This window comes from Saimiri boliviensis, chromosome 18 (assembly GCF_048565385.1).
Source record: "Saimiri boliviensis isolate mSaiBol1 chromosome 18, mSaiBol1.pri, whole genome shotgun sequence".
NCBI lineage: Eukaryota > Metazoa > Chordata > Mammalia > Primates > Cebidae > Saimiri > Saimiri boliviensis.
This window is the reverse complement of record NC_133466.1, coordinates 33,136,306-33,158,426: the sequence shown is the minus strand read 5'-3', so window position 1 is coordinate 33,158,426 and position 22,121 is coordinate 33,136,306. Positions and strand designations below refer to the sequence as shown.

Sequence of the window (22,121 nt, the reverse complement as noted above, 5' to 3'; positions counted from 1 at the left end):
GCTAACTGGTATATTGAGTGATGCTGAGGTTTTGGTTACAAATGATGCTGTTGCCCAGATAGTGAGCATAGTACCCAATACATTGTTTTTCAACCTTCACCAAGTTTCCTCCCTCCTCCCCTTTGTTCCCATCTTTATGTCCATGTGTACTAAATTTTTAGATCAATATTTATACTCAGACTGCTAAGATTTGTGTCTGCCTCCTCTTGTGACATCCTGAAGTAGTTGCTTATTGTATTATACCCAGTGATTCACTACCCACATCGTTCTTCAATGAAAGGCTTAATGTTTCAACTATGGAGAGTACTACAGGTCCCAGACTCCAATTGCCCCTTCTGAAAAATTCTGTGTCATCTAAAGTCATACCTTCTTCCCAAGATGGCTCACATCTAAGAACCAGTCAAGTGGGCTATACAGAAACAATTCAGCGTTCCAATGGAACATCTTTGAAATACCATGATAGCCCAAGGGCTCACAGAGGGTTTTTGTTTGTTTGTTTGTTTGTTTGAGATAGAGCCTTGCTTTGCTGCCAGGCTGGAGTGCAATCTGGGATCACTGCAACCTCCGCTTCCTGGGTTTAAGCGATTCTCGTTCCTCAGCCTCCTGAGTAGCTGGGACTACAGGCATGCATCACCACGCCCAGCTAATTTTCGTGTTTTTAGTAGAGACTGAGTTTTACCATGTTGGCCAGGAAGGTCTCAATCTCTTGACCTCATGATCCACTCACCTCAGTTTCCCAAAGTCCTGGGATTACAAGCATGTGCCACTGCGAGGTTCTTCCAAGACTGTAGGCCTGCACTGCTGCTCAACTTCCCTCTCTTCCTACCCCTGCTTCCTCTTCTTCCCTTCCATAGTTGCCGGTCTCAGGAGCACTCCTTAATAAACACCCCGCCTGCTAAACTTCATATTAGAGTCAGCTTTCTGGCAAATCCAATCTGTGACTCACACTCTCTGACCTTCTAATTTCTTATCTATGAAAAGAGAATAATAGAATTTTTTTTTACCAGATTGTTATAAAATGTTATTGGCAATTATTACAGAATGTTCTCAATCTGGTGACTTATACATAGTAAGTGGTCTCTACATTTTATCTACGTAGATGATGATTATGAGTTAGAGAGAGAAAATAGGATGAACAAGTATGGTTTGAATTCAGGATTTTCAGTGACATCATCATATTCCATTGCTTTCTTGCTCTTTCCATTTATATATTTCTCATGAGCGACTACGTTTTCGGTTAGCTTTGTTTTTTTGCCTCCTGCGCATATACCCTCTAGCAACATTCATGTGGAGAAGAGAAAGCTAGAAGTGACCTGAATGACAAAACAAATCTCTTCTCTCCTCCTTCTTCAGAAGGTATACATTTTAGTCAGTTCCTTTTGTGCAATGCCCTCTACTAAACTCTTGATCTTTGAAAAACTCCACTTTCGTGAGTTTTAGTAATTTTTACTTACAAATGTATTTGGTTTGTTTCAAATTCTGTGATAGTGGCTTGATTAAAAGACTCCTTTTAAATAGAAGCCACCAGTCAGCAGAATGGAAGCTGAGAGGAAGTTCCCTATGAGTGCTGGTCTTTGTGTTTGGCCCCAAGTATGCAATGATTCTTGCTGGGAATTTTTGCTTTGTTTTGAGGGAAATGTCTTGGAGTACATTTTAAGTTCTTGAAGCTGATTTGGTTTAGAGGAATTTTGTTTTAAAAAATAGAATCATTCTCAACTCTCAAATGATTCCTTATAAACTTTCTGAAAATGAAAACAATTAGTTACATGAAAATAATTTCCAATGATGAAAAAACAGAAATTATTATATGAAAGCAGCAATTAAATCTTTAAAACAGACTTGATCATGCACAAATAATACATCTTATTCTCTTAAACTGGAATAAATCTATGTCAGTTAGAAATCATGTAGCCAAAATATGTAAATTGAAGGTTTTTTTGCCAATAGTTTATAGCAAACATATGAACCAAAGTGATTTGAGTTGTAAAAATGTAAAACTGGGTTGGGTGTGGCGGCTCACTCCTATAATCACAGAGCTTTGGGAGTCCAAGGCGGGCAGATCACCAGGTCAAGAGATCGAGACCATCCTGGTCAACATGGTGGAGCCCCGTCTCTACTAAAATACAAAAAATTAACTGGGCATGGTGGTGCATGTCCCAGCTACTTGGGAGGCTGAGGCAGGGGAATCCCTTGAACCCAGGAGGTGGAGATTACAGTGAGCCAAGATTGTGCCACTGCACTCCAGCCTGGTGACAGAGTGAGACTCTACCTAAAAAAAAAAAAAAGAAAAGTAAAATTGTATAAACAAAATTTGCACTAAAACTACCAGATTTTAACATTTAGTGAGATTCACATTCACATTAAGTTTTCAACTTCGTGTTCTTTTTGCATTCATTTTTTATTTTATTAAAGGTTCAAAACCAAAAAAAAAAAAAAAGTTTGATTTAAGGTCTGGCATAGATTATATAATGTTACTTATCACTCGGTAACTTCTATCCACCCTCCAACCCAAATCTATCTGTACTTTTTACAGTAATCAAAATTTTACTGAGAGGTAAAACTTTGCTCACTATTGAAATGCTCATCTTCTAGGAAGAATTACATCTTTACACAGTTGAAAAGACAAATGAAACTTCATTTTAATTCAGATCTTTTCCTGAGAAGAAACTCTAACAGGGAGAGACCAAAGACAAAAGAAATGATGAGCAATAGAGAATAGGGCTAGAAATTGACAAAAGAATAAAATGAGAAGCTTAAAACTCCTAAAGAAGCATGCCTTCTATTTTCATCAGAGTCAATGCAGGTAGTTGGGATACATATGTCTTTCCTTGGTGTTGAAATCAAAACTGATGTTAGCATTATATAGTACAGTAACATGCTAATATACTTCACTGCCCTATCTGTTGGCTATTTGGAAAACAGTCAATAAAATAATGTTAGAAAATTGTAAAAAATAAACAGAGCCCTATTAATAGCTCTTTCCCTCTCTTTATGTACTGCAGGAGAACTCAAGGACCATAAATTGACTCCTCTCATCAAGCCAGATCCCAGAGAACTTCATCCTGTTGAAGGATGAGTGCTTCCTGTAGACAATGACAGATTTGTGGAGCACGAAAGCATAGTTTCTGGCCATAGAAAGTCAAATTTATTTGAATAAACTCTCTTTTCAAAAATAAAAAATTTCTAACTTGCAAACTATTTTGATCTTGGACTGTGGCGCTTTGGCTTTCCACCCAGGTAAATAATGGGATTTAGCTAGCCTGGCAGAATACAAAGCTCTTATTCCATCTACACTCTTGTCTGAGCAACCTAAGTAACTCAATTAGCTTTTTATGTTTGCCTCTTGCCTCAATGTTCAGTCTACCTAGACAGATATGTCTGCTTTTCTTTTTAAATTATCTTTTTATTTTTAACTTTAAAAGCTATTAAATATAATTAGGACTCTAGAAGAAAATAATTAAAATAATTATAATTGAACCACCCTACTATAACCCTTCCAGTCTTTTCTGTATATTACTTCCTGATTGTTTTCTTCTCTAGCACAATTGCTCTTGTCATGGCATGACACTCTATATCTGTTGTTCTTTCAGTTAAGAATTTACAGTAAGCATTTACTTGTGTATCTACAGAGGCTTCATAACCATTTATTAATGGTTACAAGAATTCCAATAAACAAGTCTATTATAACTTTCCTAATTTCCTATTACTAGAGAGTTTAGTTTCTTCCCAAATTCACAATTCTAATTAAAATATACCTAGTAAATATTTTTACATATACATTTTTTTCATATTTTGTATTATTTATTTATTATCAAGGGCTACTGAGATACTATAAATAAAATAAAGTACCTTTTAACACTTGCCAGTGAACTGAATGACAAAAACTATTTAAATAATAGCTCCTACTTTTGCATCACACTTCCTTTTAAGGTGAAAACTCAGTGGTCAGAGATATTTTTGCACCTGCCCAAATGTTGCTTGTCATCAGTCTAATTACGAACTACTCTCCCTTCTTCTGCAGTTTGCCTCTTGCCATCTCAGAAGGCTGCTTTAGCCAGAAGTCACTGTTTGCTTTGGTACTTGGCCTCTAATGACGATCACAGCTGTGACCCTCCGCTTTTTCAATGAAGAAGAACATTCATCTTCTTCACTGAAATCTTAAAAAGAAATCACAAGATAATTACAAAACAAATATTTCCAACTGTTACATTAAGTATGGCTGCCTTGAGAATCCAAAGACCCACTCTCTTCTATAGCATTTCAAAAGTTATGCAATTTATTGCTCATCCTCTAGTGTAAGTCATTGTTGTGGGATTTCTTACTTGAAGGAAAACTTTGCTTTTTGCTGTTAATTTATTTTTACCCCCTTTTTAAAGCGGCAGAATTATTATTTTAAAGCATGTATCTATTCTACAAGCATGAATATTGAGTTATTTTAGCATGAATTGCTGCTGTGTAATTTACTTTGAAACTCAGCTGCCTTTTTCAGCCAGTTAGAGGGATTTGAGGGTGGAAGGGATCTCTTCCAGTAAGAACTTTAATATCTTCCTATAAAATCACCCACAAAATTGCATATCATTTAGCTGGAGTATGAGCTGGTTGTCTTTTTTAGGGAAAAGAGAATAGAATTCCTCATAAGATAGCCAAAGCAAAATACTGAAAATTGCTAATTTTTTGTATTTTTAGTAGAGACAGTGTTTCACCATGTTGGCCAGGCTGGTTTCAAACTCCTGATCTCATGATTGGCCAGCCTCGGCCTCCAAAAGTGTTGGGATTATAGGCATAAGCCACCGTGCCCGGCCAGTGAATTTCTTTATGTATGGAATTTTGGTGTTATAGTTAAGAAACCTTGATGCTATCAGGTCACAATTTTTTTTCCAATTTTTAAAACATTTTCTTTTGTTTTAGGCTTCACATTTAAGTCCATGATTCATTTTTAGTTCACGGCAGTGTATGGTTCAGTGTATGGATGAAAGTTCACTTTTTCTTTGCACACAAATACCTAATTGTTTTAATACACTTGTTAAAATATTTCATTTTTCTCCAATGAATTACCTTCATTCCCTTTTCAAAAATTATCTACGTTTGGGTCTATATCTGAATATTTTATTCACTTTCATTTATCTGGTTGCCTCTTTTGGTGCCAATACTATACTCTTGGTTATGGAAACCTCATAATAAATCTTGAAATCCAGTAGTATCAGTCTTCAAACTTGATTATTTTTTCTAAGTTAACTGTTCTAGTTTCTTGCATTTCTATATGAATTTTAGAACCAGATTGTATATTTTTATTAAAACACATGCCAGAATTGTGGTGTAGATATCTGTAAGTTTAAATATTAGTTTGGAGAAATTGACAATTTAGTAATATTGAATCTTCAGATCCATGAATATGGAATATATCTCCATTTATCTAGATATTGGTTATTTCTCTCCCAAAATATGTTTAGTTTTTAATATGCCTATTTTGCATAACTTTTATCATATGTATGTTAAATTATTGCATATTTTGATGCCATATAAACGTTACTCAATTTTTAATTTCAATTTCCAAGTATACATTGCTGGTATACTAAAACAACTTGACTTTTTTTTATACCAGTGTTTTATTCTGTAAAATTATCAGTTTATACTATTAGTAATACAAAAACACTTATTAGTTTAAGTATTTTTTATTGTTTTCATAGGATTTCTAAATATATTTTATGAGACAATAAGACTCTTTTACTCCTTTTACTCAACCCAAATGGCTTTTATTTGTCTCACCTTTTTGTACTACAATATTGAATAGAATTTGTGAGAGCAAACATCCCTGACTTTGTTCTTAATCTTAAATAAAAAAGATTCATTCTTCACAATTGAGTATATTATTTTTTTTTTCAAAATGCCCTTTTTGGGAACATTTGATTTTATGCTCAGAGTGCTGCTTTTTTAAAAAAGAAGTAGATTTTTTAATTACTTTTTTTTAAACCTCTGGTAAGATGACCACACACTTTTCAGATTTTGTTATTTTAAAAGTAAACTAACCTCGCATTCTTAGGATAAACCCCTCTTAGTTACAATGTAGAATCAATTTTGTATATGTTGAATTTAATTTACTAAATTTTTATTTAAAAATTATTATACCTATGCTCATGAGGAGCATTTATAGTTTTCTTACAGTGTCTTTATCTTGTTTTGGTATTGAGTTAATTTGGGCCTCACAAGAGTGAGTTGCAATTTATTCTATTCTCTGCAATTTCCTGCAAAAGTTGGTTTAGAATTATTTTCTTGAATTTTTCTTTCATAGAATTTGCCAGAAGAAACTATTTGATATTAATTTTCATCCTCCAGAAGAAATTATGCCTGTGTTTCTTGCCACTGTATATTTAGAGGCTTAAAAAATGCTGGCTGTTTAGTAGTAACACAGGAAATAGTTATCAACATATGGAATATTAACAAGAAACACAATAAAATAAATTCCAGTCTTATTCCATTCTTTGCTATTGATTTAGAAAACTGAGTTTTCCTCTCATCTTCATATTAATTAAAAATGTTATTACCATTAAGGAACTTCTTAGAATGAGTACATTAGAGATTTTATATTATTATTTATTTGTTTTTTCTTTTTTATATCAGATATAATTTTAAGAATTACATGGCAAAATTATTTATTAATAGTAATTAGTAGATTCTGTGTATGGATATACAAGTAAAATATCTATTATAATTTTTTCCTTTATATTGAAAATTATGAGTTAAATTTTTGTATTTATATCTTACTAAGAGAAACATAATATTTTTAAATGCTTAAATATTTTCTATTACACATGACCAAAAAACAAGTGGTTTTAAAAGTGTTTTCTCAACTCTCTGTTTGTAGTTCAACAACACCCAATGTTTCTGCTTAATTTCTCTACTGAGTATGAATTTGCAACTTCAACCTAGTATTTACTAATTATACGGTACCCTGACATCTAATTTTTAAAAATAATTTGAATTTCTAAATCACTTCAAAACCTAATGGAACTCAAAGGCTTTTACAGCTGAAACCACTTAATAGGGCCTTGTTAATAAAGACAATTTAGTTAAATTAGGCACTTTCAGTGAACATATTTTATCTTGGCCACTTGATGTAAGCCAAATAATAATAATGGCTAATAAGTACAGCCTGATAACATGGACAGTTTCTCCATTAACCATTTGCCTGGAATGTTTGATTTTTTTTTTCTTCGCAGTTAATAAGAGTCACTAATTGGAGAGATTCTATTATGAATTCTGATTTCTGGTTTAAAAAGAAGAAAGCAAGCACATATAATACAGTGATATCAGTATGATTTAACTATGTATAAGAAAGTATGCTCAACAATGCATACCCACTATACTCTTTCCCAGAAAACTTAATCTAAATTCTTTTTGTAAAAGTTTATGCCATTTAAAATTTTAGTTCTATAGCTATCAGAATTGAAATACCAGAATCTCTAATTTAGTATTATATTTTACACATGAAACACCTTTTTAAACTGTAAAATATTATCATGTTTAAGATCCTTTAGACAGGATACTACAGGGTTATAGAAAAACTAGCAATTTCAGAAAGCTCTCAGAAACATTTACAAATAGTGTGCTTTTTATGAGTTAGCATTTATTTCCATCTATCTCTTTAGAGATACTTAGTCATGCATTCAGCAATTTCTCTATTTAAACAGTGTGACACTTGATTCAAGTGTGTTTTATACACTCTGTTTAAAAAAATAAAGGTGTCAGTTAACTTACAGCTAAAAAAAAAAAAAAACATTGCTGAATAAGCTAATGGCCTATTAGTACTTTGTTGCTGTAGTTACTGAACATTGAAACAAAATTGAATGCAATTTGGGAGCAGATCACTTGAGATTAGGAGTTCAAGACCAGCCTGGCCAACTTGGTGAATCCCTGTCTCTACTAAACATACAAAATTTAGCCAGGCATGGTTGGGCTCACCTATAATTCCACCTACTGGAGAGGGTGAGGCAGGAGAATCACTTGCACACAGGAGGTGGAGGTTGCAGTAAGCTGAGATGGTAATACTGCACTCCAGCCTGGGTGACAGAGTGATACTCCATCTCAAAAAAAAAAATTAAGTATCACATGTACTCTATAAATATATACACCTATTGTGTACCCTTAACGATTAAAAACAAGAAATTTAAAAACAGAACAAATGTATATTTAACTCCTTATCAAAATTCATTCATTCTTTCATTCATTACTTGTCAAGTATCTATGACATATCAAATATTATGTTACATTTCATTAACATAGATTATGCCAGATTATGTCATTCTCAAATGGGCATTTCCCTGAACTCTATTTCTCCTGCAAGGGAGAAAATCAAGCCTACATTTGTCACAATTCTTTTACACTATTATTTTGAGTTAGAGCTATCCATGGAAGGTTCTCTAGTGATCTTTATGGGAAAAATAATCTATTTTTTCTACATTGACCCCTGCATTCAGGCAGTAGAGATCATCTACAGTGGCTTTCCCTGACTCTCAGAAGTCTTTCTGGAATCCCTTGTTGTGAGCAAACAGCAAATATAACTAGTGGAGAATTCCCTTGGATTTCAGATAGGGAAGAGTGAGGTCTTCCAGAAAAATCACCTACCATGATGATTTTTATAAGTGACTAGCAGCACTGGAAGAAGCTTACTATCAATTCTTTTACTTTATATTGGAAACAGCCTTTCTGATCTCATGCTCCAAACTTTTCAAAGGTTGTATACGTTTATGTATTCCTCGTTTCAATATTTTTTCCACTTCTTTTTTTAGCAATATGGATCAACCTAAAATAAATTTGTCCCTCAGCTGAAACAAATAACAAAACTGGATACAAAAGTAAGCATGTTTTTCAAGGACTGGGTATCTAGCAGTCCAAAACAATCCTTGAGGGAGTAAAAAGAAACAGAGTCGTATGATTGCCTTGCCTTACTTCCTAAAGAGTATTTACAAGCCATAGTACCGGACAGGAACACAGGTGGAGTCTTGTGGTCTCCCTAAAGTGAGAATATGAAGTGGCTCACGCTTGTAATGCCAGCACTTTGGGAGGCGGAAGCGGCTGGATCACAAAGTCAAGAGATCGAGACCATCCTGGTCAACATGGTGAAACCCTGTCTCTACTAAAAATACAAAAAAATCAGCTGACCATGGTGGCGGGTGCCTGTAATCCCAGCTACTCAGGAGGCTGAGGCAGGAGAATTGCCTGAACCCAGGAGGCGGAGGTTGCGGTGAGCCGAGATCGCGCCATTGCACTCCAGCCTGGGTAACGAGAGCGAAACTCCGTCTCAAAAAAAAAAAAAAAAAGAAGAAGAAGAAGAAGGTAAATGTCCATGAAGGCCTGAGTGATTACAGTTTACAAGACAGCATGCTAGAGAGAAGAAATGTGCATAGAAAGGCTGCTACTAGAGTGTCATTTCCCCTACTGGCTGGCATCGGACGGCACAGTCTATGCTAATTCCAATTGGCTGTTGTAAAGAGAGCAGGAATATGAGCCAGTGTGGCAGGGCGAGTAGTTTCAGCAGGATAAACAGTTATGGAACAGGTGACTAAAGGTGATAAGGTGATTCAGGTCAGAGCAGGTGATCAGAGGTGACTCAGTCTAGAGCAGGTGACTAGAACGAGTCAGGACTATAAATATGCGGGTTGGGAGAGAGATGCCTGAGGAGGACTTGTGGTTTCAGTGAGGGGAATAGGTGCAGGTAACCAGAAGAACAGATGAGAACTTATGATTAGAGCTGGCAGGAAGGTTATTTACTGAAACTAGGGGCAATGAGACCAAGAGAACAAGGAGGTTAAACTTATAATGGAGAACAAAGAACCAAGAAACTGAACAGACTGACATACTGATTCTTTGAAGAGAAACTTGGAACTCACTGTATTTCACCACCACAAGGATTTAGTGTACTAAGCTAAGAAATTTGAACCTTGAAATGGGAAATGGTTTATTCTGAGGTATTAAAGAAAAGGAAGAGATACGTTAGAACTACTTTGTAGGAAGTTTATTCTGACAACAGCAAGGAAGACAGATTAGAGGAGGTCCAGAGTGTCAACAGGGAGAATTCCTACAATATTCTGATAATAATTACAATGAGTAGTGATAAGAGGCAGGAAAGCAAAAATGAGGCAGCTGAGCAAGTATTAAGGCAAAAAAAAAAAAAGATAGAATTCTCCAAAAGAAAATTGAAGCTTTAGAGATTTTTGTCTCGATGGGATTGTGAAATGCATGAGAAAGTGAAAAAAAAAAAAAAGTATGGTGATTCTAAGTTTTATGTCTCGTAAGAATGATGAACCTTGGTGGTGTTTACCAAAAATCAAGTATATTACATTTATGTTTTATTTATGACAGAATCTGAAAACCCAGCAGTTGCAACAAGTTTCAATCATTTTCTTAAATGTCATGTATTTTCCTGTCCTTGTATGTCCAAGTTCCTAGGATTTGTCTTTCACTATTAAGCTAAGTGCTTGTTTTAACTTGGGAATCCTCATCTACATAAAACTCCAATCTAGAGGCTGAATTTCAGCTATGATAGCTCTTGGACTAGAGTCTTATTCCTAAGAGATGGCAGATCACGGTTCAGCAGAATGTACTAAGAGGAAATAATTTTCATGTGTATAATTAGAATGTCTCTGAATGTCTTCATGTAAGTGGCCAATCAAAGAATGTTGTGAGCAGAATCTAAGTTGCAAAGGCCAAGGCACTAACGAAAACTGATCTTTAGATAAATTTAAAGAAAGGGTTAAAAGGGAGAGTTGGAGACATGTTACCAAAGTGTGAAAGGAATTTTGGGGGTCATCCTTTCAAGGGTATTGGCTATCTAGGCATGCATATGTAAATAAAATGATAGGAATTATAGGCAAGAAAGGGAGGTCAAAGTCAAGGTCATCCAATTCCATATTGTTTTCCCAAAGTGTTCTGAAAAGCTAAGAATATGAACTTGGACACACAATTACATTAACTGGGAAAATGTTCTGTGTTTCAGTTAAGAAAATTTTCTGTACTAATCTGTCTTAACAGCAATCTACTTGAAAAAAAGCTTTGTGTCTGGTTGTTCTGCTTGACTACAACATTAGTGTGAGCCAAAATAGGACATGGCAGCTAATAGCACACTGAGCACAAGAATGCAAGTCTAAAGTCCACATAAAGAAGGTAATTATCCCACTGAATTCCACATTGTTCAGACCAAAACTGGAGGTTTATGTTTTGTGCTGGGCTCTGCAATTTATTCAAGTTCATTTCATCCTACGGTAATATAGTCCTTGTAAGAAGCGAAAAATGCATACAAATGTAAAGATTAAAAATCTTGCAACAAGGGCGCAGTGAGTCATGCCTGTAATGCCAGCACTGCAGGACGCCAAGGCGGGTGTATCACTTGAGGTCAGGAGTCCCTGACCAGCCTGGCCAGCATGGTGAAACCCCATTTCTACTAAGACTACAAAAATTAGCTGGATGCGGTGGTACACTCCTGTAATCCCAGCTACTCAGGAGGCTGAGTCAGGAGAATTGCTTGAACCCAAAAGTTGGAGGTTGCAGTGAGCCGAGATAGTACCACTGCACTCCAGCCTGGGGAACAGGGCGAGACTCTGTTTCAGGAAAAAAAAAAAAAAAAAAAAAAAAATTCTTGCATAATCCCAACTTTACATGATGACTACTAACAATGAAAAATATTTATTTCAGTATTTTCCTTATACTCAACAATAATACAGAAAGAAGCACATTTAGGATTTTAGAAAATCTAAATTTGATCCAAAGTAAGTACCAAATACTAAACCACATTAAAAGATTAGAGAATTCAAATGATTCTGCAATAATTTCCTTTGTTGTCTTTGGTTCTTTTATGGGAATATTGGATGGGTATTTGTTTTACAATAATCTAAAATTATGTACTCAATGGCATTTGTCCCAGAACAGACAGAATGTATGTCTCAGAGGAAAATCCATGTCTACATCTGTTAGTAGAAAAAAGTTACTGTAGCTTTTTAATGAGAATATTTTCCTTTCTCTTAATGAAAACTTGGAAGAAAAAATATATGATTAAGTTTTGTCACAGATATCTGCATATTTATAGATATGTGTATATGAGATCTCACATGCTATACAGTTTTATAATTATATTTTGTTGTGTATTCAATTACTTAAGGTTTTAATTACAAAACTATCACACATACAAAGCATGTACAAAACATGTATGTACAGCTTTAAGACAATTTTTAAAAAGAATAGTTACCACAAAGGAGCTGGAAATAGAAAAATGTCAATTCCTTTGAATCCTCTCTGTGCCTTTCCCAAATCATATGCTCCATCATCACTCAAAGATAATCATTCTCTTCAATTATTTTCTTGCTTTCTTCTATAGTTTTACCACCAAAAAGTATAATATGTTTTTAATTTTTTTAAACTACATAGCAATCCTTTGTGGAATTATGATTTAAGTGACATTAAATGGTGATTTTTGGATTTTTGGAAGAACTGACATCTATTCATTATTAAATCCCCTTTTATGAACATGGCTTAGGTTTTCTTTAATTTTTTTGTAAAGTTTTATTTATAAAAATATTTAAATGTGTCATATTTTCATATTTTATTTCCCATTACAGTTAATAGGATACATTATTTTAAGGAATATAGTCATTTAGTTATAATTAAAATTTATGTACAAAGTTTTATAACATCTTATCATTTTAACGTGAGTATAATCTTTAGTGATACTCCTTTACATTGTTTATAGTGACTGTTTTCTTTCCTGATTTGTTTTTTTATTTTGTTTCACAAGACGTTTATAAATTTTACTGGTGTTTCAAAGACATAGCTTTTCATTATGTTAATATTCTATTTTATACCTACATTCTATTTCATTAATTTCTGCTCTTATTATTTCCCCTCATATTTACATTTATTTATTTTGTTTTTCTTTTTCCACTTGTTGTAAGGGGTGTTTAGTTTTTTTAATTTTCAACCTTTGTTCTTTACTAATATGCTTATTAAAGGATGAAAATTTATTATACTTTACCTGAATCTTACAACTCAAATTTCACAATCTCACAATTCAAACAATCTTGAATATAATTAGTTCAAAAAAATTTCCTTTGTCTTGTAAATTATTCTGAATATCTGGGTATTTTGTAGTTATGATTTTATGATATTTTTGAAACATAATTTAATTTTGGTCAGAGGACACTATCCTCTTAAGGTCAATTTGTAAGATTATTGGTATTCTGCAACAGGTGGGTGCCATATCATATGTATGTTTACTGAGATTAGTTTACTCGCTGTGTTTTTTCAATAATCAGTATCACCTTATGTTTGTTTTTCTAATAGTAACAGAGATATATTCTTTAATCTAACATTTTGCTCATGGTTTTATCTATTTTTTTCTTACAGCTTTGTTTCATTTTTGCTTTATAAAATTGAGGCGAGGTTGTTAAGTGCACACACATTTAGAATTGCCATTTTTTATTATTCTGATGCTTCTCAAAATTAGTTTCAATTAACACTTTATTATTCTGAAGCATAATCTCCTTATATTGAGTTCTACTGAGATACAAATTCTCACTTAAAAACTAGCCGGGCGCGGTGGCTCAAGCCTGTATTCCCAGCACTTTGGGAGGCTGAGGAGGGTGGATCATGAGGTTGAGAGATCGAGACCATCCTGGTCAACATGGTGAAACCCCGTCTCTACTAAAAATACAAAAAAATTAGCTGGGCATGGTGGCACGTGCCTGTAATCCCAGCTACTCAGGAGGCTGAGGCAGGAGAATTGCCTGAACCCAGGAGGCGGAGGTTGCGGTGAGCCGAGATCGCGCCATTGCACTCCAGCCTGGGTAACAAGAGCGAAACTCCGTCTCACAAAAAAAAAAAAACAAAAAAAAAAAACTGCACGTGATTTTTGTGGATTTATCCTACGTGGGACATGAGGGATCTCTAAATTTAAGGATTAATATATTTCTTCAGTGTTGGGTAATTCCTATTATCTATTAAAATGTTCTTTCTACACCATGTTCTGCTTTCTTTCTGCCTCTTCAGTTATAGTTGATTATCATTATTTGCAAATTCTGAATTTGTGAATTTTCCTACTTGCTAAAGTTTGTTAGTAACCTCAAAATCAATCATCATGGCGCTTGTGCAGTCACTTGCAGGCATGCACAGAGACGAAATGTTTGAGTAGTTAATTGATACTCTTTCAGGTGGGGTCAAACAAGGTGACACTGTTCTTTTGTTTCAGCTCTGGGGCAATAAATAAGTTCTGCCCCCACCTTTTTTTTTTTTTTTTTTTTTTTTTTTTTTTTTTTTTTTTGAGAAGGAGTCTCACTTTGTCACCCAGGCTGAAATACAGTGGTGGAATCTCAGCTCACTGCAGCCTCCAGGTTCAAGCGATTCTCCTGCCTCAGCCTCCCAAGTAGCTGGGATTACAGACGCTAATTTTTGTATTTTAGTAGAGATGGGTTTTTGTTGTGTCAGCCAGGCTGTTCTCAAACTCCCGACCTCAAGTGATCCTCCCACCTTGGCCTCCCAAAGTGTTGGGAATACAGACATGAGCCACTGTGTCCAGCCAAGTCCTGCCCTTTTACAGTCTATTTAAATGCTGTATTTTATCTATTTCGTGCTTTTTGTTGGTGATTTTTCTGTTTAAAGTGACCCAAAGTATACCGCGGAAGAGCTGCCTAGTAGGCTGTGATATATGTTCTTGACCGAGAAATTACGAGTATTATGTAAGCTTCATTCAAGTTTGAGCCACAGTGCTGTTGGCAGTGACTTCACTGTTAATTAATCAACAATATATATATTATATTAAAGTGTTAGGAGGCTGAGGTGGGAAGATCACTTGAGCCCAGGAGTTCAAGACCAGCTGGGCAAGATGGCAAAATCCTGTCTCTATAAAAATTAGCTGGGCAGAATGACTCAAAACATAAGAAATAACAAGAAAGTGTCTTTAAATAGAAACATAGAGAAAATGCAGTCATGTATTGATCAATTGATGAGACATGTGACCAGACACTCACAGAAACCTAATCCATTATTTCTCCTTGAAAAAATACTTCGGTGTCTGCTAATTTAGTGCCTGCAGCAACTTTATAGAACATAACTACTCTAAACAAGAATCAAATGTATAGCTTTAACAATATTGTCTATGTCACTTTCTTTTTCTTTTTCTTCTTTTTTGTTTTTTCCTGGATATGTTTTTCTGACTTATATTCAAATTTTAATTTGTAGTTGAATTCCTAATTCAATTATTTACATTTTGGTTTTAGAATATGTATACTTTTCCAAGTTTTCTTTTGCATAGTTTATTTTAAAATATTCTCAGTTTTATCTTTTCTTTTAGCGAAAATGTTAAACTTAATTTTTTTCAAAATCTATGTTTGACCATTCCCAATAACAACATGAAATAACAGCAGCTTCCCTGTGTGTATTTCAATTGCTTATCGTTTTTTCCGGGTCTCGTTTATGTTGTCTTATATCATCAAGCACCTGGTTAGTTTTAATTTTTATTATTTTTGCACTGTACTTGAAAAATTACAAAAATAATGCAAACCTAGGATGATGTCTCACTTGAGAGAGAATTTTATATTTACTTCTTACAGGCTCCTGGGGAACTCACAATTTCTTCATTACCTGAATGTAATTTCAAAGACTGAGACGGTTCAAATGTGGCCTGTAGTCTCCACATAGAGTGGTCTATTCATTCTGCAGTGTTATTTCTATCAACTGCTTACTTGGAGTCCTTGGCAGATACCAGTAATATCAGTATTCAGCCGAGCCTTTCTTGCCTAGGAGGCTGATGAAAGTACTGTATATTAGCTTTAGAGTCTCAACTATCACTTATAACCAGCAGCCACTCCCCGGTGAAAAGTGGTTCTAAATGTCAGACATATCTCTGAATTTTCATCATACTCCAGACACTGGCTTTAAGAAGCCCTTTTAAAACATATATTTTGATCTCAGTGACAATGTTAATCCAAATTCTTCGTTATTACTAAAAGCCTTCTTTTGAATTTTTAATTTTAATTATTTAATTTTTATTTCTAAGTTCTGTATTTACTTACCAAATTTGTTTAGTTACATTTAGTAATTTTTTAGTCAATATTTTATTATCACTTTTTTCCTTTTACTCTCTTAGATTTTTATATAAATTAAAATATTTATTGTATATTGTATGCCTAATAGTTTCAATATGTCAAATATTTTTGGATCTTATTCTATTGCTATTTTTGATAACTATTGATCATGTTGGCTTATTTTGGATTTAATAATTTTTAATGACACATTTTTAAGGGTTATCTCATTATACCTGTGTTTAACTTGTATTATCAGATAGATACTTTGATTTTATCCAGTACTATCTTTTATTAAATAGCATTGCAACAACAACAAAAAAAAAGTGCTTGTATTTAAACACTTGTCTACAGATTTAGTTATTTTCTTAGAACAAAATAAAGTTCTGGGGATTAGTGGGTCAAAGTAGTGAATATTACATTCTAACATGTTTTATCAAATTTGTTCCATAAATGTCACTGTAGTTTATATTGCACTAATATTTTACCTTCATATTTTAAGATGAATATTGAAATAATTATTTGAAAAAAGTAAGTAGGATGATAACTGGACTGAGAAACAAACTCTATACAAAAAAATAAAATAAGCAATATGTGTGTGTGTTGAATATGTGTGTGTATTCACCTGATAATTTAACTTTATCAAACATTATGTTAGGTAATAGACACTTCAAAATTATGGTAAGTTCTGCTTCTCAGCAATATTTGCTGCGTGACTAATATAAGACAGCCATAAACTAGCCATGAGGGATTCAACAGTAAGCCGTTTTGGAATGTATAGCCTAATGGAGGAGAGTTTAATAAACAGGTTAAATACAAAATCTGGAAAAATAATGAAATACGGAATAAAATTTAAATTTTGGAAGTTGTATAAATATTTTAGAAAATGCAGTGATAGAGATGTCTTTTTTTTTTTTTTTTTTTAAATCTAGGGTGGTTAGGGAAAGTCTCACATTGAGTATTATTCAAATGTGGGTAAGTTGCATATTAAGGGTAGAAACAGGAAAATCAACCCAGACGTAATGTACAAACAATGACTCTAAATAAAATGCCTACATAGTGGCAAGCACCAGGAGACAGTCACATGAAATATTAAAATTTCCAAAGGGAAAGTAGTGGCTAGATCAGGAAAACCTCTATAGATCAAGGTAAGGATTTTCTATTTATTTTATTTTATTTTGTTTATTTTTAAGCCTACAGCACCTGGTATTTCCAGGCAGTCTCCCATCCAAGTACTAACCAGGCCGGACCCTGCTTAGCTTCCGAGATCAGGCACGTTCAGGGTGGTGTAGCCGTAGACAAAGGAGAGACTTTTAACCTCACTCTCCGGACAACAAAAATATCTTTAAATACGTTTTCAGCAGATTTTTCATGCAAGCAGATTTATATAATTTTTAATCAAATAGTTATTTGTTTGCGAAAATGTTCTAGAAGGTTAGTAACACATACCAGGGCATGTGGTCATGACTAAAGCAGTTTTCTCTCTTTTTCCTTTTTATCGTACTTTAGGTTCTGTGTACATGTGCAGATCATGCAGCATTGTTGCATAGGTACACACATGGCAATGTGGTTTGCTGCCTCTGCTCCCCCCGTCACATCTATCTGGCATTTCTCCCCGTGTTATCCCTCCTCAAACTCCCCAACCTCTGCTGTGCCTCCCTTAACTCCCCACAACAGACTGCAGTATGTGATGCTCCCCTCCCTGTGGCCATGTGTTCTCACTGTTCAACGCCTGCCTATGAGTGAGAACATGCAGTATTTGGTTTTTTGTTCTTGTGTCAGTTTGCTGAGAATGATGGTTTCCAGATTCATCCATGTCCCTACAAAGGACATGAACTCATCATTTTTTATGGCTGCATAGTATTCCACAGTGTATATGTGCCACATTTTCTTTGTCTAGTCTATCATGGATGGGCATTTGGGTTGGTTCCAGGTCTTTGCTATTGTAAACAGCTCTGCAGTGAACATTCGTGTGCATGCGTCTTTACAATAGAATGATTTATAACCCTTTGGGTATATACCCAGAAATGGGATTGCTGGGTCAAATGGTATTTCTATTTCTATATCTTTGAGGAATCGCCACACTGTCTTCCACAATGGCTGAACTAATTCACACTTCCACCAACAGTTTAAAAGTGATTTATATTTTTTAGACTGTCAACAGTGGAAACAAGAAAACTATGTGGGAAATTGTTGTAGTATTCCAACTGAGAGATAATGAGGGCTTAGAACGTGGAGCCTGTAGTAAGATTGATAGAGATGGATATACCAAGATGCATTTTAGGGGTACAGATATGCTCAATAGGGCTAGATGAGACACTGAATAAGACAGTGATGAAAAGTAAAGATTCTAAAGTTACTTTCAGTTTTCCAGTGTGAGCACCTGAATAAATAGTTGTTCAAAAGAATAATAGGAAAATAAGTACCTTGTAGAATCCTGTACTTTAAACGCTGTTGACATAGTTTGTGTTTGTCTGACATAAGGCACTGTAAGCTTCTGGGACAGAAACTTTCCTTTATCTTTGCATCCTTGCTGCCCAGCACAATGACTACCTCCAAGAATATACCCAATCAGTATTTACTGAATGAACTGATGAATGAATAAGTGAGTGAATAAAAGATTGTCTTTTGTCTTTTTGTATTAGACAACTAGAAATAATGGTTTATAATTACAGGCAGACAGATTTCAATTCTATGTAAATATTGCCAGATAATTAGAACTGCAGAAATGAAAGAGTCTGACTTTGGAATAACATGCTCTCTGATGACTAGAAGCACTTAAGCAGAATTTTGTTGCAAATAAGACAGGTGTCTAATTTTGAAGAAGAATTGGAAATTAACTCAGGCAGAAAATATTAATTCTTCTAACCTCTCTATTTAATCCCTCTTTAAGTTCAGAATACCTTTCATTGTTCATACCTCTGAACAATGACATTTTATTTTCTGTTAATTGAGTTACTGAACTTATGTTAAAAGGATGTATTGAAATATTAAAGATAAAATTTAAGTAACCACTTTCTCTTTTCAGATAAATAAAATCTGGGATTATAGTTTCTAATGTCTGCCCAGGGTACCAAGATGTCTGGAGTATATAATCATGACCAAGACAGCCTAGAGAACCTGGCTGTTTCTCCTGAAGAGGTTCCCTTCTCATGCCTTACCAGTAATATGGACATGGGAGGTTTTGTTTGAGGAGAAAGAACTGATAGAATCAGACTTGATAATTGGTTAGAATTTTGAGTTTAGGACAATCTTTCAAAAGGCTCTATCTCTAGTTTATATTTTACGCAAGACTCTACTAAAGTTATGTGGCATGGAAAAGGCAAAGGAACCCCATCATTTGACTGAGGAAAACAATTTCTTATGTATTCTTATTTGTAAAACTTAAAGACCACAGCTGTAAGAATAAATGGATTTTGGAGGTCACAATGATTCTGACTCAAATCCAGAAGATTTTATTGGCCATGGGGTAGGAGACAGTAGAGTGGATGGATATCCAAGCTCTCCACTGAGAATTTACCTAAAGCAGTCTGTTTTTACCAGCTTTCCTACATTTCCCAATGCATTTATTTTTAAGAAAGAGAGCTACAGATAGAAACTCTCTCAACACCCCTGGCCTAATTTCACTTGAGACTTTTTACGTGCTGAATGGACATTGCAGGAATGTTCCATGGATATTTGTCACTATTTAATTTATCTAATTAAATAGGCAGGACAGCCCTTCCATATTACAGCACATTGATTGTTGATTTGGATATATCGAATCTACAATGTAACATGTAGAAGACAAGTTAGAAGTGGATGTTCGCTCTTAGTAAATTGAATCAGGAATGTTTAGAAATTCTACATAAAAGGGGATCTCCATACAGTCAATAATTAAAAGCCTAGCATACTAAGCTGGAACTCTTGTATATCAAGAGTGTGAAATAAGTTCTTATTAATGCAATGTTTTTGCAGCTATGTTACTTTGATTTAGTGAATTCATATCACTGATGCTTTCTTTAGAACATCTAAATCTTCAAATTACCATAATCTAAATTTTTTCCAAGTGTCATTATACATAATAGGATTTTGCTTAGTTTGTAATCCATATATTCAATTGTATAATATGAAAAGCATGAATAGACGTGAGAAAAATAATATAAACGATTAGCATCTCTTTATACCCAGTCAGCTACATATTGCAGCGTATTTATGGGAAAGCTCTGATAATTTCTTTTGGAGTGTGATTGAAAAAAAAGATTTTTCTCTTTCTTTATTTTGTTATTAGTTTCTTGTAATGCTTTTAAACTATCTTTTAATCTCATTTTGCTTCTATTTTTAGCTTTTCTCCTTTTCTCTCTGTTACATCCTTCCTTGCATTCTTCCATGAAAGTGACAAGATTCTATAGGGACGCTTAAGAAGTGCTCCTTTTGTAAATCCTTAGAGAATATGTCTCAGATTCAACACACTGTTCTCTTTGTAGAAAACTTCTATCATCAGTTATTATAAAAGCAACTGTTAGGGAAGATTAGAAAACTCTGAAGAAGACTCTATTTTAATTATAGATGTCCCACAATGCCTAGTTCAAATGCCAGTTGCTTGAGAAGCAGAAAAACAACAATAACCATAATATCACTGAGCATTACATATAGTATATGTTAGTAAATTATCTGATTAATTTGTTAAGCACATGTGTATTAAGCACACCTTTTATATCGGGTACTCTTTTAGATGCTAGAGATAGACCAGTGACCAGTCCCTACTTACTCAGACCTTACAATCTAATGAAGCAGGTCAGAAAAAGAGGGAAAATAATATAACTTCAGTTTAAGGTAAATGTAATGAAGAAAATAAAGCAGGATGTTGGCATGGAAAGTCAGAAGGAATTCAAGAACTACATTTGGGAGAACGGTTAAGGATGTCTTTTTATACAGAGTTGACATCTGGGTCTTAAGCAGCCATTGCCTGATTCCATTGGGTCTATTGCCACCATAGGAAGATCAGGAGAGTTTCTGAGTCTGGTAGGTAACTAATAGGGTCACTGTAAAAAGATGCAGATAGAAAAGAGAGGAGTCCAGCCATAATTACTGACTATTATTTTTGGGAAGATGTGCAGAGACAATACACAAACATAGATATTTTTTACCTGGCCACAGAGTGTACTTAGCTTGTATATTACACAAATATTTGCTCAACACAACACCTCAACCTTCCAGATTCATATTCCTAGAAAAGTGATGGAAAAAGAATTTTATCAAGAGAAGCAGCTTGCTGATTCATATCTGGCCCCTTAGTCGTAATCAGATGGGCCAGACTATGGTACCCCAGCCAACAATAGGAAAACACATATCCTAGAGCTTTTGGATCTGACAAGCAAAGACAGTCATTTTCTCTACTATTTGACAACCTTCTTTTAATGTAAGTTTACTAACAAAATTCAGGATATAGTCTCAGAAAGTTGACAACATACTCAGTCATAATGTAAAAAGGACTACGAAAAATCAATTCAGTCTTCTTCCTTCCTTCCTTCGTTCCTTTTTTCTTTCTCTTTCTCTCATCATTCCTCTCTTTCTTCCTCACTCCCTTCCTTTCTCCCTCCCTCTCTTTCTCTCTCTTTTCTTTTTTCTTTCCTTTCTTTCTCCCTCCCTCCCTCTATTTCTCTTTCTTCCTCCCCTCCTTTATTTTCTTCCTTCCTTCCTTCTTTCTTTGAAGCATTTTTATAAATGAGCAGATGAGACTTATGTTGGCATTACTTTGCTATAGTCAGCCTAAATATATCTAGCTTTGCTTCATCTACTGATAACATCTTGCATTTTATTTTATTTTTTGTGAATTTCTCAGCTTATTAATTGTGCAAATTCTGATAAAATTCAATTAATCTCCCTGTTTGCACAATTGATCTTTTAAAAACCAGTAAAGTTTAAGAAGACATTAATAATTTAAAGAAAGGCTATAGTTAAGTTATAAGGAAAAACACAATTTTTGTTAATTTAGTTGGGTTTATAAATTTTTAAGTTGCTGTCATTTTATTATTTTCTAATAATAGTTAATGTTACTATTTTGCCTTTCAGGAT

At 34.2% G+C, this 22,121-nt stretch overlaps 1 pseudogene; it reads right to left on the bottom strand.

Moving 5' to 3' along the window:
- Window positions 1–17,255: 17,255 nt before the first annotated feature.
- Window positions 17,256–17,364, bottom strand: LOC120368487 (5S ribosomal RNA; annotated as a pseudogene).
- Window positions 17,365–22,121: the final 4,757 nt, after the last annotated feature.